The 17500-nt window shown below is 39.7% G+C and overlaps 1 long non-coding RNA gene across 1 annotated transcript in view; it reads left to right on the top strand.

Moving 5' to 3' along the window:
- The window catches only part of LOC118768457, a 10507-nt gene extending 4547 nt beyond the window's left edge, over nucleotides 1–5960 (top strand). The window contains exons 2-3 of the long non-coding RNA XR_005004303.1: nucleotides 3849–3944; nucleotides 5900–5960. This is a non-coding gene — a long non-coding RNA (uncharacterized LOC118768457). The remainder of the gene's footprint in view (nucleotides 1–3848; nucleotides 3945–5899) is intronic.
- Nucleotides 5961–17500: the final 11540 nt, after the last annotated feature.

Below are 17500 nucleotides of genomic sequence, written 5' to 3'. Positions count from 1 at the left end.
CGTAAAGTTTGGTTGTTTCTGCTTGCGCCTGTTTCTATATATTCACTGAATCCTATCTTCTGTATTCCTGTATTTTAATTTCCGATCGACGAAGGCTCATGCGATGCCTTAAAACGTTTTTTGCCTATCCGATGTAAAATGTCACACATCCTGAGAATGTTATTGCCTAGATTAAGTTTTCAGTTGCAGAAATAAAGATTTTTGTTAATGTGAAGACTTGTCCTTGCCTAAACGGTTCTCTGTCCCTTCTCTTAGACTGAAACATAAACCACATTTGAATCTTCCGCATTTTTTACGCTTCTTTTTCTCTTTTATCGCTATTGTGGGAAGTTTGGTCTTTGTTAAATATTTTGTTATTAATTTCAGTTGTCTATTACTCTTTAAGATAGTTTGTCTGGAGGATTTGGCTTAATTTGCGGTCTTTCTTCAGTAACTGCATGTTATGGAATTTAATATGAATTATTCCTATCAAGACATGCATCATTCCGTTCTTGGGGGTCTTATGTCACGGATGTTTGTATCAGATACTATTGTACAAATACTTTTAGCTTTGTTACAAGGGACATTCATTCTGGTATGCCTCTGATGGCATGAATTGAATGAAAGATATTGTCTGGCGTCCGTTGGTTTATAATAAATGTCCATTTCTATTTGGTTGAGACATTCGTCATAAGGAATTCCGAAAATGAAGATTGTTTATGACTATATTCTATATTGAATTGAATATTTTCCTTAATTTTATTGAAGAGTGTTTCAAATTCTTTTAGCTTCCTTAAGCTTCCATTCCGAAGAAAGATGCAATCGTCGAGCTTTTCCAGTTTTTTTTTGTTGTATATGGAGAAAGAGTTTCCATATTTTCCTCATGTTTTCTTTTTTTATTTAGTATAGTGTAATTACTAGATTCGCAAATGCGGGTTCTGTTTTCGGTCGCAACGCAGACAGTTCCAGTTTTTTGTCGGAAAATGTTGGCATTGAGCGTAAAGTAATTATTTTCTGAAATAAATTTTAGCCGCTCTATTATAAATTCTTCTTTTTATGCGATGGGTGAGTCCATCTATATTATTAACCAAAAAGAATTGCATAACCTCAATTCCCAAGCGGCGAAAGGAGTTTAAATAAAAATTCACTGCATTGAAAGATACTACCGAAGTTTATTCGTTGAGTATTTTCGGGAAATGATTTAGAATATCTAGGTCATCTCTTACGAAGCTTTGATATACTTGAGAAATGGCTTCAGGGGGATATCTAAAAAATTCTAGAGACGGTGGACTTCACGTGCAGGACCTGTTTTTATTGACCTTAATTTCAAATCATTTGTCCAGGTAACATTGATGTATATGTCAGTGGTTGTTCAGTGACTTTTTTGGAATTTAGGTTCCTTTGGTGTCTTTCGGTTAGTTTTCGTTGATTGTTTCTCCTTATGAGGAAGGGAAATTGTAATGTCGACTTAGAGATTGCTTGGCCTTTGGTGAAATATCGATGTCATTCATTCGAGAGGTGACAATGAAGTTTGGGATCGGTCTTTTATGCTTTTCTTGAGAATAGAACTGGTTTTGGTTCTCTTGCTCACTATAGAACTGTGTCCGTGCATCATTTGTTTGTGTTTTTCTTTTTTTTCTTTAGGAGACGGTTGTCGGCAACGTGTTCCATTTCCAAGATAGTTTCAGAATTAAAAAAATCTAGTTGGTGCCTTTACCTCAGAGTCAAAGATATTTCAGTTCTTCTCATTTCCATTCCTAGTTCTGCTGAATTCTACGTGGATTTCTTCATCCGTGGACTTCTATTTTGCCTTATTGCTCTGTGCTCTCACTTTTCCTGGTTCCGATAGTATGTCTGCCTTTCCTCTGTTGCCATTTTCCCATTAATTATCTTCGAGCTTCCGTTTCTTCTGGGATGGGTTTTATTATACTATACATTATTAGTTCTTCCGTTGTTGTCGACGATGACCCAGGATATCACATGAAAGGAAGAGAAAGGACACTGTGTGTCTGGCTGTGGCCGACATACATAGGTACGTACATGCATACATACATACATATATACGTACATGCATGCATATATACGTACATACATACATGCACATACACACATATATGCACACACATACATACATGTATACATACACGTATACATACATGCATACTTACGTACAGACATACCTACGTGTGTATTCCTGCATGCCAGTCTCTGTGTGTGTGTAGGCGGAGTGCTGCCAAGAGCTGATAAGGCTGCTGAAATACGGGGATTGACGGTTGACTGAATGGATGTTGGAGAAAAAAATCTCTTGGTCTCGATGTTCTGCCCTATGAATTTTACTTTTGCATGCCACACTTCTTTGAAGACCTCTTGACAAATATTAACTAGGAATGACTGTAAAACAGGGTAATTCCCATTGCTGTGAGTAGGACAGTGGTATCACAGCTGGGAAGTAACCCGAACAACGGGAATCTCGTGATAATTTTCGGACTATAACTTTATTAAACGCATTGTCACAGAGTCTGACAGCAACCTCTACGGGAATACGAGGCAGTGTCATCAAAACTCGTTCTGCAGCTCTGTGCCTAGAGATGTTGGTCGATCAGTCCAACAACAACATTATGCGCTGGATGGACGGGTAGGGAAAATTACTCGGTAACTGGTTTCGTCCAGATCTCCATGTAGAGAAGCTCTGGAAAGAGCAGGGTGACCAACTTTACTCAGAAATTAGCCGAGAAGAAGTTATCCTTGGAAGGTGGAACAGAGGCGGCGAATGCTTACACCATTTCCATCATATATTGCCACCTGTCTTTCCGCATTCTTTGGAATTCACACGTTTCACTCGTCATACGATCCATTTGCTGTCGACACCTACTAGATGGAAAACTGGGCATACCCTGGCTGACGATGGGCAGTCGTGCGCTGCGGTTGCGACACCTCCAGAGTTTGATTGGCACTCAGCAGGTGTGGTCGCCGTTTCTCAGACTCACTTTTCCGCAGCTCGTCTCTTTGGAAGTGTTACAGTCAAGCAGGATCAAACGTAGACTAAGACAGATTTTCTGACACATCTAGAGTGTAGTCAGACGCTCACAACCCTCTGCCAGTCAACCAATACAGAAACCCCAGTTTGGCGTTCTACGGTCGAACTGTGGTAAAGAAAGAGCGACGGCGTTGTCGAGAAGACTCTGGGTGTCGGCAAACGTCAACAGGCTGGTCCCTTCTACCTGCAAGCCGGAGCCCAGAGATAATTTCCAAAGATTTTTGGGCCTGGTTGTCCTACTAGTAGACACTACTAGCTCGGTATAAACTATACACGCCACATAAAAACGTTGTGAATTGAAGTATGCTTGAGATGAGTACAAAGGACACAAGTGTTTTGCACAAACTCGTTCAGTGCCCAAGCGTTGATAACTTGAGGAGTAACCTCGAACGTCTGCTATCATGTGTAGGACAGACTTGTGTGTTGTATTGTTTATTTTTCTATATTAAAACATAGCATACAACGTTAAAAATGATTCATTTATACTCTACATAAGTCATCAAACGCTCAAAGAAGAATATCGGTTTTCTTTTTCCAATACGGTCTAATTACACATGAAATAATATATCGGTAACACACCAGTAACATCGTAGAACCTTTCTAAACGTCTGTTCCCTCCCTTCATACATGAGGCCTTGTGTTAATACTAGAAATAACTGATAGTAAATAAAACAACATATATTTAAAAAGTCATGATTTCTTATATAAAATCGTCTTATATAAATAGGAAAGTCGATTGTATGAAAGAGATTAGAATTCCTTGATTAATATTAAAGAAATCATGGAAAACATTAAAACTACGACGGTCTTTTTTACTTTTATTCCATTTCAGAACTTTGGAATGACCTTAACCAGTCCCTTACACTGGAGAAGATTAACTCCGTGGGATGTGGTATAAGAGTTTTCGACTCTTATTATATTCTTGACAGTAAGACCAATTTTTATTGTTTATTTTTTGCGTTCTTTGTTTCTGTTTCTTGTTCATCTTTTATTCATTGATCTTCTGTGTCCAGTTCTTGCCGAAAAAATATATAGAAATTAATAAATATCGCTTTCTTCTTCATCGCATTATTAGTCCTACTTATTCTTTGTTAAATAGATTAGCATTAATTTAATAATTAATAAGCCTTTTTAAAAGATGTAGTAAAACTGATCCACAATTACGAAGTGGTACCAAAAACTTCCCGTTATGTTTATTGAAAAATAAATTGTCCAAGTTTTCACATCATCTCCTTCAGAATAGTCGACTTGTGCGGAAATAGACCGGTCTCAGCGTTCCTGCCACTTTTGGTATCCGACCTGAAAGTCGTTTTCCTTAAGCGACTCGAGGACCATCTGCGATTCGGTTCAGGAAAAGGACAAAGGTGTTAAAATGGCGACCTTTCGATTGCCTTTTAGTCTTGGGGAAGAGATGGATGTCTGCAGGAAGTCGGCTAAATGTGACGAATAGGGATGATGTAGAAGCGATACCGTGTAGTTTTTGGCGAGAAATTCATGAGTGAGGAGAACTCGGTAGCAGGGTGCATTGTGGCCATGAAGAATCCGGTTTTTCGCGATCTGCATAACCGGTCGTTTCGCCGAATGTCCTTTCTCAAAACGTCGTAGTAAGAACTGCCAATTCACTGTGTGGCTCTGGGGGATGAATTCTTGATGCACAATAATGCAGATGTTGAAAACAAAAACGATCAGCACGCTCTTGATTGAACTGCGGTTCTGTCCTGCTGTCTTAGGTCGTGGAGATGAAGGGATTTTCCATTGTGACAATTGCTGCTTCATCTCAGGGTCGTATTTGTGGATCCAACTCTCATTACCAATAATGATCCTTGACATGAAGGATCAGTCAACAGCGGCAGGCTGACTGACATCTTGACAGACATTGACGCAATGTTCTTTCTACTGATTGTTCAGTAGGAGGGACAAACTTGGCAGAGACACACCGGATGTCCAGTTCAGATGTTAAGATTGTCTGTACGAATCCACACGACAGACCAACAACATCATCAATGTCGCTGATTGTCCTCCGGCGATCATCATTCCCAAGTTGAGGAATTTTCTCCAATCTCCTGGGGTGACGCCCGTGGTAAATCTTCCAGATCGCTCTTCGTCTTCCAGGGATGTTATTTTGTTTTAGAAGAGCACGTGCCACTCGTAACATTGCGTAAAATCAATTCCCTCGTTACCGTAATTTTGCCAAAGCATAATCAATGTCTCTGTAGAAGTCGTACCAAATTTAACGCCAAATTCCACGTTGGCTCTTTGTTCCAACCTCCTGCCCATCACGAAATCGCAGATTGCAGCTTACAATATCAAAAATTTCACATCTTGCAAAGTAAACGCAGCAATATCACTCATCCCAGTGCCTCATCACCATCACTGCTAGCTCCTACTGCGCACTCAACCGTGTGCTGCCATCTGTTGGCGCGCTACAGAACTAGTCCGGGAACTGTTTAATACATCATCTTCATTTAAAATCTGGTAGATAGGTTAATATTAATCCTAACTGTCATTAAATAGCACAACACGCTTCATTACTAACTTGCTCGGAAATACCTTAATGCATCTCGCTGGTAATACGAGAACCACTCTACCACCGAGATAACCAGCCACAAGCCCCTTCTCACTCTCCAGTCACACATGCTATTTCACCAGCCAGATCTCCCATCAATTATTATTCCTAATCCTTCCTTTCTAGATTATGCAACACTCAGGAACTCACTCCCTACTCACACTAACCTAAAGATGTCCAAACGGAACATTAATAACATCGATCTATCGAATCAATAGGCCCTATCTATTTGTTTGCCTTGTACATTGTCAATGAAGAGAAATAATTTCATTTATATAGTTATATTCTTGTGATTTCTCTTTCTTTTTTTATTGCAGAAAAAGAAATTAATGATTTGACGGCTTATTCAACTTTTTCCTTCAAACCAAATCCATATCACAACCTTATAACCGAGGCCCAAATGGTTGCTCGCTCGGTCTTGGGTTGTTCACGTTTATGTATGGTATCTTCTACATGTACCGCCTTTTCATATACTAACACTAAGTGCCTACTAAAGAAACTGGTCTGAACTTTAATGGAATTTACTTGAAAATTATTTACATCTCAATGAAATGTGAGCAAGACTTCAAAGGATCAAATAATAATTATCTATATCTATAAATATAAGATAAAATGTGTGTTTCTTTATCAATAAAGTCAATTTAATTCAGATAAATATTTTGTTAATTTATATTTGTTGCTAATATTTTTCGTTTTAAGGTTTATAAGATTATTGAATTTACCTGAGTACCAATAGAGCACTGGGGCATTATTTTATCGACCTTTAAAGAATTAAATACTAAATTAACTTGGACAACATTTGATCTCAAAACGTAACAGGTCTTAACTAAATACCAGAAGCAGTCAACCGAATCTTTAACGCTTCTTACCCATCATCTAAATAATATATGAAATAAAATAATTGCATTCGATTGATTTCTCTTAAAAATTGAAATGATTTGTTATTCAAACTAAAAAAAAAAAAGAGAGAAAAAAACAAATTGAGGAAAGCAACAGCGAAAACTTTTCTGAAGAATATGGTAAACAGTTTACGGGAATTATTGTACATCTATTCCAATGTAAGAAAGCACCAAAAATATTAGGTAACATGATTGTTAATTTGAGTTTTACCTCTGGTCTCTCAGAAACTATTTACGCTGGCTGATCTAAACTGTCTTTATCAAGGATTATAGAGTGAAATTAAAATAAGAATTTTATGTTCTCTTTGGGCGATATTTTGCCCTCAGCAACTTATTTGCAGGGTGAAGTACAGGTTAAACGAAAATAGGAAATCAGTTATACGAAAAACGAAATTTAATAGACATTCGCTCAGAAACTCAGCAGCTCAACAATTTCTTTCAGGTTATCGAAAGGTTGAAATAGTTTTCGGTGTGAAAAACATAAATTGAAATATTGACCATAAATGTCGTAAAAATGTTCCTTTTGTTTTCATTGGTTAAGTTTTAGATTAATATTGGATTCTTTGTTTATAGTTTGGTGAAGAGGGGAGATGGGAGTGGGATCGACGTGATGTTTTCAAGCCTTTGTGGATTGGTGAGATCGATACGGTTAATATTTCGTTTGAATATTTGTATAAAGAAAATGTGATCAGAGATCGAATTTTAGAGGATTAATGTTCTGGAGCAATGGTGAGCCAATTTGTGTGTTGAAGCCTTGACATTTTTAGTTTTAAAAAAATACGGGCAAAGATTTTACATAGATAATAATTTCAGTCTTAAATTAATAGATCAAATTTGAAGTCAACTTCACAATGTGATTGAAAAGTCAAAAATAAATAAAAAGTTAGCAGTATCTGCTATAAGTTATGATGAATCCACACAATGAGACTGTTTGCACAGTGGCATACTGTGTTCAAGGTGTCCAAATTGAGTTGAAATGCGTCTGCTATGAATCTGAGACAAACAATATTCAGAATCTGGGAATTTAGGGATTAAGATAAGAATGGTTCATCATGATATCACCATTCTAGCCGAAAATCGGTGTCGGAACTCTAAGCAAACCTGGTTCAATATAGGAATTGTGGTTTGAATTTTCAGCCGCTCACACTAGCCGCTGAGACCTCCAAATGCTAAGATTGCCTTGCAGATTAGGCTTCTCTCGAGTCTGCTGGTTGACCTTAATAACTTCCCTGATCTGTTATTTAATTGGTGGCCAGAAAAGGTTAGTTTCGTTGGACATCAAGAAGTTCAATGCATATGGATATCAGTTCTGTTTCTGTAGTCACAGGAGTGAAAATTTGTAATATCTTTGCTAAAGACTTGATTCGTATTAAAACTTGTTTAGAGAAGACGAAAACGTAAACTTTCATAGACAAACGTAATGGAAGCACTTGTCTTTAATTTGCCTCTCCTATGATTTGATAAACCCACTGAAATGAGAGAGAACGTTTATAATAAATGAAAATTCATAATGAACAGCATAGCACGGTACCTGCTGACTGATCCATCCTATATTGGATAAGATCTACTGGATGTTCTCCTGTTTTTTTCCCTGTAAACCCTCTGAATCGATAGATAAACTCTGAATCGATCCATAAACAGGTAAAGTTGCAGCTATATGACGAAAGATTACCCGATAGCCTTTAGGTTTTTGTTAAGAAGTAAACCCCAGTCAGATTCAGTTGGTGGATGCTGACACAAGTTGCAGATGGGGCTGTGACATGCAATCTCGCTTGAACACCAGCGATTTCTCCGCTCATGAGAGAAGCACCATCATAATATTAGGGGACACATAACTATTTGTCAACACCAATACGAAGGGGTACCGAAAAGTAACCGGAAACGTCCTCTGCGGGACAAACCCGTTGTAGTTTAAGCTTCCGCCAGTAGAAGCCACTTGATGCATCCCTCGGGTATCAGTGTGCCGGCTAGCGTCATCGTCAGGAGTCGTACTGTCACGTGGCACGTCTTTGATTTGCGGTGCTTTCCCCTGTTCGTAGATTATTGCGATGGATGAAACGAAGGGACAGCGTGCTTCCGTGAAATTCTGTTTTTTTTCTGCTTGGAAAACGGCAGCCGAAACAGTTGTTATGCTTCAAACAGCTTACAAGGATTCTGCCATGAGGAGCAAAATACAAGTTTACGAGTGGTTTTCACGCTTTAGGAAAACATCACGAACTTTCATGAACTGATCTTGGAGGACCGTCACCGAACACTTGACGAACGTGTTGATATAACTGGTGTGTCCTGGAACTTCTTCCAGTGAATTTTGAGCGAGGAATTGCGAATGAAGAGTTACAGCAAAATTTGTGCCTCACTTGCACACGAAAGTTCAAAAACAGTCACGAATAAATGCGTTTCGTGAAATGAAAGATGAGTTGGAATTTGATCCGAACCTTTCTTTTTTTTCTTCATTTCATTTCATTTCGTTTGGGTTTGAGTCCATGCTCAGGCCAAGTCGAAGACTCCACCCTCAGAGTCTGGTGTGGTTGCCAGGTTGTATTCTCTGCTTAATTTTGACATGTGTAGGAGCGAGTTTGAGTCAGTTTGTGCTCGTTGTGTATATCCTGGGAGATGGGGTTCATCTCTAATGGTGCTTAAGTATCTATCCAGTTGCAATTTGAATGATTCCACACTGCATCCTGATAGATTTCTGACATGTACCGGAATGGAGTTGAACAGTTGTGCTCCTCGAACCAACAGACTTGATTCTCGCAGGGTTTTTGCTGCCTGGCCAGCCTTTTTGTTGATTGGTGGCAGCTGGCAGCGTCTTCGGTGGCGCAGTGATACCAAAGTTTGGCACCTTCTGCTCTATCATTTTCCAAATGTATATAATGTATATAATTCGGTATCGCTCAAATCTTCTTTCTATTGAGTACATCCTCAAGGTTTTGAGTCTTTGCCAATAGTCCAGGTCCCTCGTTTCTGAGAAGTATGAGGTAAAATTTCTTTGGAGCGATTCTATCTTAGATAGTTGGCCCTTTGTTGTTGGTGACCACAACTGAGAACAGTAGTCAATCCTCGGAAGTATCATACTGTTCCAGAGGGTTTTCATTGTTGAGGTATCTCTTGATTTGAAGGTGCGCAAGATCCACCCGCTGTACTTTCTTGCAGTAAGACAGACTGAGTCAAGGTGTTCTCTGAATTTTAGGTTGGTTCCCATGTAGATGCCTAAATCTTTCACATACTGTTTTTCCATTATTTGTTGTCCTGATGGGTTTCTGTAGTTTGTTGTATTTTTCAGATCTTGATCTGTTCCGTAGCGAATTAGTTCAAACTTCTTATCATTGAACAACATGTTGTTTGTTTCCTGCCATTTATATATGGTGGTCAGGTCCTTTTGTAAGGCCTCTGTATCCACCTCGTCTTTGATTTGTCTCATGACCCTGGTGTCATCAGCAAAGGATGAGACGTTGCTGGTTGTATCTTCATCTATGTCAGAGATGAGGATGAGAAACAGGATTGGGCCGAGTACTGTACCCTGAGGAACACTGCTGGTCACAGGTGATGGTGTTGAATGGGTTCCATTCACAGTGACTGTTTGAGTTCTATTTGTAAGGAACTCATGTATCCATGTACCAACTTTTCCTCCTACTCCTAGCTTAGGCATGATCTACCTAACCTGAATCCATGCTGGTTGCAATTCATCAGATTGTTGAATTCCAGGAACTCAACCAGTTTTCCACGAACTATTCTTTCGAAGACCTTGATAATGTGTGATGTCAGTGAGATTGGTCGGTAGTTCTTTGGTTTTGATTTGCTGTCCCCTTTATGTATTGGAGTTATGTGTGCTTCTTTATATGTATTTGGTATTTTGCCATTCTCCATAGATTCCCTCCATATCATGTAAAGGGGTTTCGACAATTGTACCTTGCAGTTTTTAAGTATCATGGCATTGAAACCGTCAGGCCCCGCAGCCGAGTGCATGGAGAGCTTGTCTATGGCTCTTGCTATGTCTTCTGGGTTGAAATCAATGTCGGATAGGGTAGGTTTAGTATGGTCGATATCCTTGAAGAATTTTCCTGGTCATGGATCTTCATGGTTTTAGATGGCTCACTGAAGACACTTTCATACTGTTGACCCAACATTTCTGCCATTTCAATAGGGTTATTCACTACATCCCCATTTTGTCTCTGGAGAGGTCCTATTGTTGACTTGGTGTTCGAGTATTTCTTTGCAAAACTGTAGAAACATTTTGGATTTTTCTTGATGTTTTCTATGGCTCTCTTTTCTGCATTGTTACATTCTTCATCATAGTGTTGTTTTAGATTGTCTTCTAATCTGTATATTGGTCAAGGACTTTCTGTAATTCATGTTTTGATGTCAGCTTAGATGTTTTGTTTCTTAGTCTTGACCTTTTGCGCATCAGGATCTTTCGCTCCCGTGGTACAGGTTTTTTTGTGGACTTGGTTTTCTTTAGAGGAACATTTTTTTCACATATTTCTTCGATCTTGTTTAAGAATTTCTTGTGTTTATCTGGCCCAGTAAGGTAGAGATCCCAGTCAATGATTTGTAACTGGTTGTTAATAGTTTCCCAATTTGCCTGGTGATAATCATACCTGCATAGCTTTGGCATGTCCTTTTGTTTAAGAGTTGTGGCATTGGGCTCATTACCAATGTGTAAATGCATTTCAATAATATTGTGGTCTGAAAGGATTGTTGGGGTTGAGTGAAGGTCAAATAGCGTGTCCTCGTTGTTGGTGAAAACCAAGTCGATCGTATTATTATTTCTTGTTGCTTCTGTCATCATTTGTTTGAGGTATAATTTCTCTGTGACTTCCAACAGTTTGGCTGCCTGTATTTGTTCAGCTTTTGTCCCCAGTTTTAGTATGTGTCCATGTGGCCAGATGATGTTAGGGAAGTTGAAGTCACCAAGGAGGATAATGTCTGGCATTGGACTTACCATGTTTCCCAGAATTTGTTGGAGCTTCGTCAGTGGCTCAGTGAAGGATAATGTTGGGCTGTTTGGCGGTCTGTACATTATTGTTACAACTGTATTAAGTTGGATGATTTTTATGCACAGCAGGTTGCAGTAGGCATTTGATTCATTGACAAGTTCTATGCATGCATAGGTATCATGGATATACATGATAACGCCCCCATGGGATCTGCCTTGTCTATCACATCTGAAGATGTTGAATCTATTGATTGTGATTTCGCTGTTGCGGATGTTTTCGTGGAGATGACTTTCAGTAATTCCAATTATTTTGGAGTTGTTTTCTGTTGCTAATTCTTCCAAGAAAGGGACTTTACACTGTTTTGTTTTCGGATAAAGACCCTGGATATTTGCTGTTATTATGATTGTTGTACCGGATATATCTGCCCGGATACATTCTTATTTTTATTTTTTTAATTTTTTTGAAGGCCCTCACTAGTGACGAAAGCTGGTGCTATAGCCACAACCCGGAAATGATACAGCAATCAATTCGATGGAAGCATTCGATATCACCACGCCCCACCCCCAAAATGAGTCAAGTGGAGTCCAAATTCAAGACGATAATGATTTGTTTGACCGATTCGAAAAGAATTGTCCACACAGAATTTGTTCCTCCTGGACAAACTGTTAACCAGATATTTTTGCTTGGTGGTTCTGAAGCGTTTGCAAAACACGGCGAGACGAAAACATTCCGACCAGTGGCAAAGTGGAGAGTGGTGGTTTCATCACAGCATCAAAACCGAGACAAGCGCGACATAAGCCTCATATTTCTATTTCAACTTCTTGAAAATCAGTGTAAACTGTGAAACCGGTTAAATCTTTAAATATAATAAGAATATATTTTAACTATTCTCAGTGGCGCATTTTTAACTTCTATTTTTGCTATATTTCCACCTGTGTGATGCAAGATCTGATGAATATGGTGGATGACAGAGTACTTCCTACTTCAGTTCCTGTAACTTGAATAGCGTTCTTTCTGCAACATGTGGTCGAACATGGTATTGCAAGAGAATTGGCCTGTCTCTGTTGACCAATCTCAGTTGTTTAATTGCAAGTTCACTCATCATTTCATCCAACTAGTTGATGTATACATCCGCTGTAATTGACTTACCAGGTCTCATGAATCTGTAGTGGGTGATACCAGCGCTGGTCCACCAAACAGACCATTAAATATTTTTGATAAATATTCTTTTTTGGATTATGTTTTGGCATTTCGTCTCTATCCAACCACCGTGCAGAACGCTTGCTACTGTTGAAAAGAATCCATTTTTCCTCACAGTTAGCAACACGATGCAAAAATGGTTCACTTTTATGTTGTGATAGTAAAGAACAAGTTTCAATGCGACGTGTCATTTGACGTTCGTTCAGTCTGTGTAGTACCTACTTGTCCATGATTCTTTACCCAGCCGATTTGTTTCAGATGGTACAAAACAGGTGGAATCAAAACATCAAACCTTGCTGCTAACACACGCGTAGTTTGAAATGTATTCGCTTCCACTACAGTTTCCAGTTCATCATTATCCACCTTGGTCTCAGGTCTACCTCGAGGCTGATTTTCAAGAATCACCAGACCGGAACTTCTCAAACCACTGCTGTACAGTGCGCTCATTCGCCACATCTTCACCAAAAACCTCGTTGATGCTTCGAGCTGCCTGGAATGCATTGGTTCCACGACTGAACTCATATTCATAAACAACACAAATTTTTGATCTATGCATGGGTTCACAAAAATTGATTTACAAGAGAAAACTCACAATGTTATCAGAAAAGTGATGATGTAACTCTTCATTGTTATAAAACAAAGAATTATATGTATGTATACGCATGTGTATGTGTGTGTCTCTCTTTCTCTCTCTCTCTCTCTCTCTCTCTCTCTCTCTCTCTCTCTCTCTCTCTCTCTCTGTACGTGCATATATGTATATATGTGCATATATACCTTGGCTCTCTGTCGGTTACAAGGAGTGTTCCAGTTGATTCGATCAACAGAACAGCGTACTTTTGAAATTAAAGAGCATGTGATTGAGCACTTCACTGTCACACGTACAATTTAACTTGGTTCCCTGGGAAATTCAGAGTGACACAACGAACGTTACCAGGCTGGGCCTTTGGAAAACTCATTTTTGCCAGTTGAGTGGACCGGAGCAACGAGAAATAGTGTTCTTCTCGACGGCAAAAGCCATCACTGAGAAGCGATCTCAGGACTTTCAGATCTTGAGTGGAATGTGTTGAATACTTTGGCCATTAAGCCACGCACCTTCCCGTATGTGTACATATGCCGAATCGGTATTCTAGAAGAGTTGGGATCTTGTTATGGGCCTTCGAAACTTGAAATAGCAACGAACTCAATCAAACTCTTTCTTCGTTTATCCACTCATTCGTGTATATGCTTTGCAACAACACGGTACCGGGTTCAATCCCACTGCGTGGCACCGAGGCAGCTGTCTTCTGCTATTGTCTCTGGCAGACAAAAGCTTTGTGAGAAGATTTGGTGTGTGTGCATATATATATGTGTGTGTGTGGTGTGTGTGTGTGTGTGGTGTGTGTGTGTGTGGTGTGTGTGTGTGTGTACGTGTGTATGTGTTTGTGCGTGCGCACATTTGTGCATGCGTGCTTGCGTCTGTATTTGTCTCCCACTACCTCTTGGCAACCGGTATTGGTGTGTTTGCGTCCCTGTAACCTAGGGGTTCAGCAAAAGTGTCCGATAAAATAAGTACCAAGTTTCAAAAAATAAATACTGGGGTTGATTTGCTCGACTGAAAATTATTCAAGCTGCTCCAGCATAGCCGCAGTCTAATCACTGAAACAAGTAAAAAAAAAAACCTGCATAAATGTTAATATACGAGTGCGTATATTATGTAGGTCCTTATTCAGTTTCATTTCGAGATTTCTTGCCAATAGAGAAAGACCCGATTTTTAACCTAGATTCAAAGTCTTCGAATCAACTTTTCCCTTCCTGGTTTCGAGAAGCCCAATTTCTCATGAATGGTACTTAGGCAACGTGTTATATATTCCAGTACCGCAATAATTAGAGATATAACCCTGAACTTGTAATCGGGGTAGAGTAACAGTATATTTCTCAATAATTCAGCGTAGGTATTCTCTTTTTCGCTGATCTTTATGTTAACATCCGCTGAACAGCTAATTTCCACAACTGCACACAGTTTCCCTTTTCCATCACTATGTCAGTCTTATTATGCTTAAATTTTATTGAGGCTTTTCACTGGGACATTCCATCAGTACTCCTTCTTATTATGAGTGGCTATGTCCTCTACGAAAATGTGGATTCTTATTTCTTTGGGCTCAGGGTTATCCTTCCGACGGATTTTGTTATACAGTGTCTTAGTCACATCATATCACATCGGTTGATAATACTGCGATGACGTTTTCGAACAACTGCTTATGATGTGGGTGACAGCATGGTGTTAACTCCAGAAAGTCTGCATCGTTTATCATATTTTGGTATTTTACCAGCGTCTTTGAACCTTTTGTGCATCAAGCATTTGACTGATACTTCCTATTCTTGAATTGCAAAAGCATAGCGGTCAGTGTGAGAGTTTGCAGTCCGGTCGTTGGTCCATGGTAGATTGCTTTTATGATCAATGTTACAATCATCCCGGTGCTTTCTTCAAACTTATCCATGCATGATCTTCTGCTGATATACGCGCATCCTTTCATTTGATGATATGTTGCGTTAGAGTCGTGCGACATCTTTGAACAGTGTTATCTGTCTCGTGTATGCAAATTTGGTCAAGTGATGCACTTCAACACTTGGTGGTTAAAAAATGTTGCTGAAAGGATTTTAATACGACATTCAAAGGCAGTCTGGATCGATGTTAAGCGTGTTCAACCTTGTTTTCATTTTAGGTAGAGGTGACCTACGAGGGGCGTTCAATAAGTAATGCCCCTGACCCACTTCCCATAGCAGTAGGGCAACGAAACTTGGCACAGTTATTAGTCTTTTTCTACATAGGAACCACCCAGAGTTACGCATTTCTCCCATCGTTTGATGCGGCTCTGGAGACAGTTTTTGTAGAAGAACCCAGCTTGGTCCTCCAACCTCAACGTGACTTCAGAAATCAAGGCTGCATCATCTGGGAAACGCTTTCCTTTCAAAAACAACTTCATGATTGGGAAGAGGTGAAAATCAGAGGGTGCAAGGTCAGGAAAGTAGGGGGATGGAGAGGAGTTCATAGCCATACGCCTGTGCTTCTGATCTGGCGACAAGCGAGTTGTGGACCGGAGCGTTGTCCTGCAGGAGGAAGATGCCTTTGCTGATCTTGCCCCGCCTCTTGATTTTGATAACTTCTCTTAATTTCCTCAAAAGTGAAGCATAATAGGCTCCTGCAATTGTGGTACCCTTTGCCAGGAAATCTGTCATCACTACTCCGTCCTGGTCCCAGAGGACTGTGAACATGACCTTGCCAGCGGAGGGCTTCACCCTTGCCTTCTTTGGAGGGGGTGAGTCACGGTGCTTCCACTGCATTGACTGGGCTTTGGTCCCTGGATCATAGTGATGGACCCAGGTTTCATCCTGTGTAATCAGTCTTTTGAAAAATTTTGACTCATCTTCTTGGCACATCTCCAAATTCACCCTCGAGCACTCGACGCGTTCTTGCTTCTGGAAAGGCGTGAGCAACCTGGGAATCCATCTGGCAGACACCTTTTGCATATGCAAATGGTCATGAATGATAGTTTCCACAGACCCGGTACTAATCTTGACCTCATGGGCTATTTGGCGAATAATTATGCGTCGATCTTCCAAAATGGCAGCCTCAACTTGACGGACAGATGCCTCATCAATGGCAGAAGGGGGCGACCAGATCTGGGAGCTGTTTCCACAGAGTTCCGACCCTGTTTGAATTCACGATGCCAGCGTTTTACAAGGTCATATGATGGGGCATCATCACCATAAGTTACTTTCATTTCACCAAAAGTCTCCCGTGGTGTGCGTCCTTTCAAATACAAAAACCGGATCACTGCTCGACACTCAACAGGCTCCATTTCACACTTGACTCGGTTCAAACACCTGTAAATCAGAAACCACAATTAATTCAGCTGTAATTTGCCACTTACTCTATAGAGATATAAATGATTGCACATGCAAAATTTCAGCTAGATCAAACAACTGCAAGTGGGTCAGAGGCATTACTTATTGAACGTCCCTCGTACGTCGCTGTTGATATAGAAAATAGTTGTGCTGCTTAATATCTTCGGGATTTTCACAGCAATGGTTCGAATTTCATCAAGCAACCAATCAAATAGCCCACATGTTGGTCTGAATATGTAAACAAATTGTGGACCATTGTTTTATTGAAAGCAGTGAATTCTGAAATCCTTATATTCTTTATTCGACTGTAATATATTTTAGTGACACGTGTTTTGTTACAGGTGCCAACGTAAAATATGTTTTCATCCACCCCACCAGATACCTGTAACATTCTTTATCAGATACAGGGGAAACGGTTAAGTCATTGATGGAGATGTTGCTACTCTGGTTTACAGTTTTCCTTTTTTCCCAACCTTATAGTAACATTTATACTAACCAGACTCCATTACCATATCCTTTGAGAATGTTGTAAGCAGGTCAAGGCTTTTCTTCATCTCATTTATAGTCTTTGCATATAGTTTCAAGTCATTCACAAAAAAAAAACAGTGTGTAATTTTGGTAGTTCTGTTTCCTTGTGAACCGGTGAGATACCGTTCAGATTTTCTTAGCATGAATGACGGGTGTGGGGGTACAAAGAGTATAAACAGCGTCACAGAGAGGCTATCCCCTTGGAATATACTTCTGTGATACTGTATCTTATAATACAATCATTCCTTGTATTTAGCTTCAAGATGGAGACCTAAGATGAAGTCAGGTCAGCTATGGCTTTTACAATGTTCACTGAAACTTTAGCAAGCCGAAAGGCTTCTAGCATCTATAGGTTGGGGACACAGTGAAAGGCTTTCTTCTAGTCTAGCTACAGTGAAATTAGGTTCCTCCTATGCTCCCGCACCTCTGACATTTGTTTATCATCATTTGTTCGACACATTCCTAGACT

The sequence above is a fragment of the Octopus sinensis genome, linkage group LG29, assembly GCF_006345805.1.
Source record: "Octopus sinensis linkage group LG29, ASM634580v1, whole genome shotgun sequence".
Taxonomy (NCBI): domain Eukaryota; kingdom Metazoa; phylum Mollusca; class Cephalopoda; order Octopoda; family Octopodidae; genus Octopus; species Octopus sinensis.
Note: the sequence above shows the minus strand (reverse complement) of the source record. Positions and strands in the feature narration are given on the sequence as shown.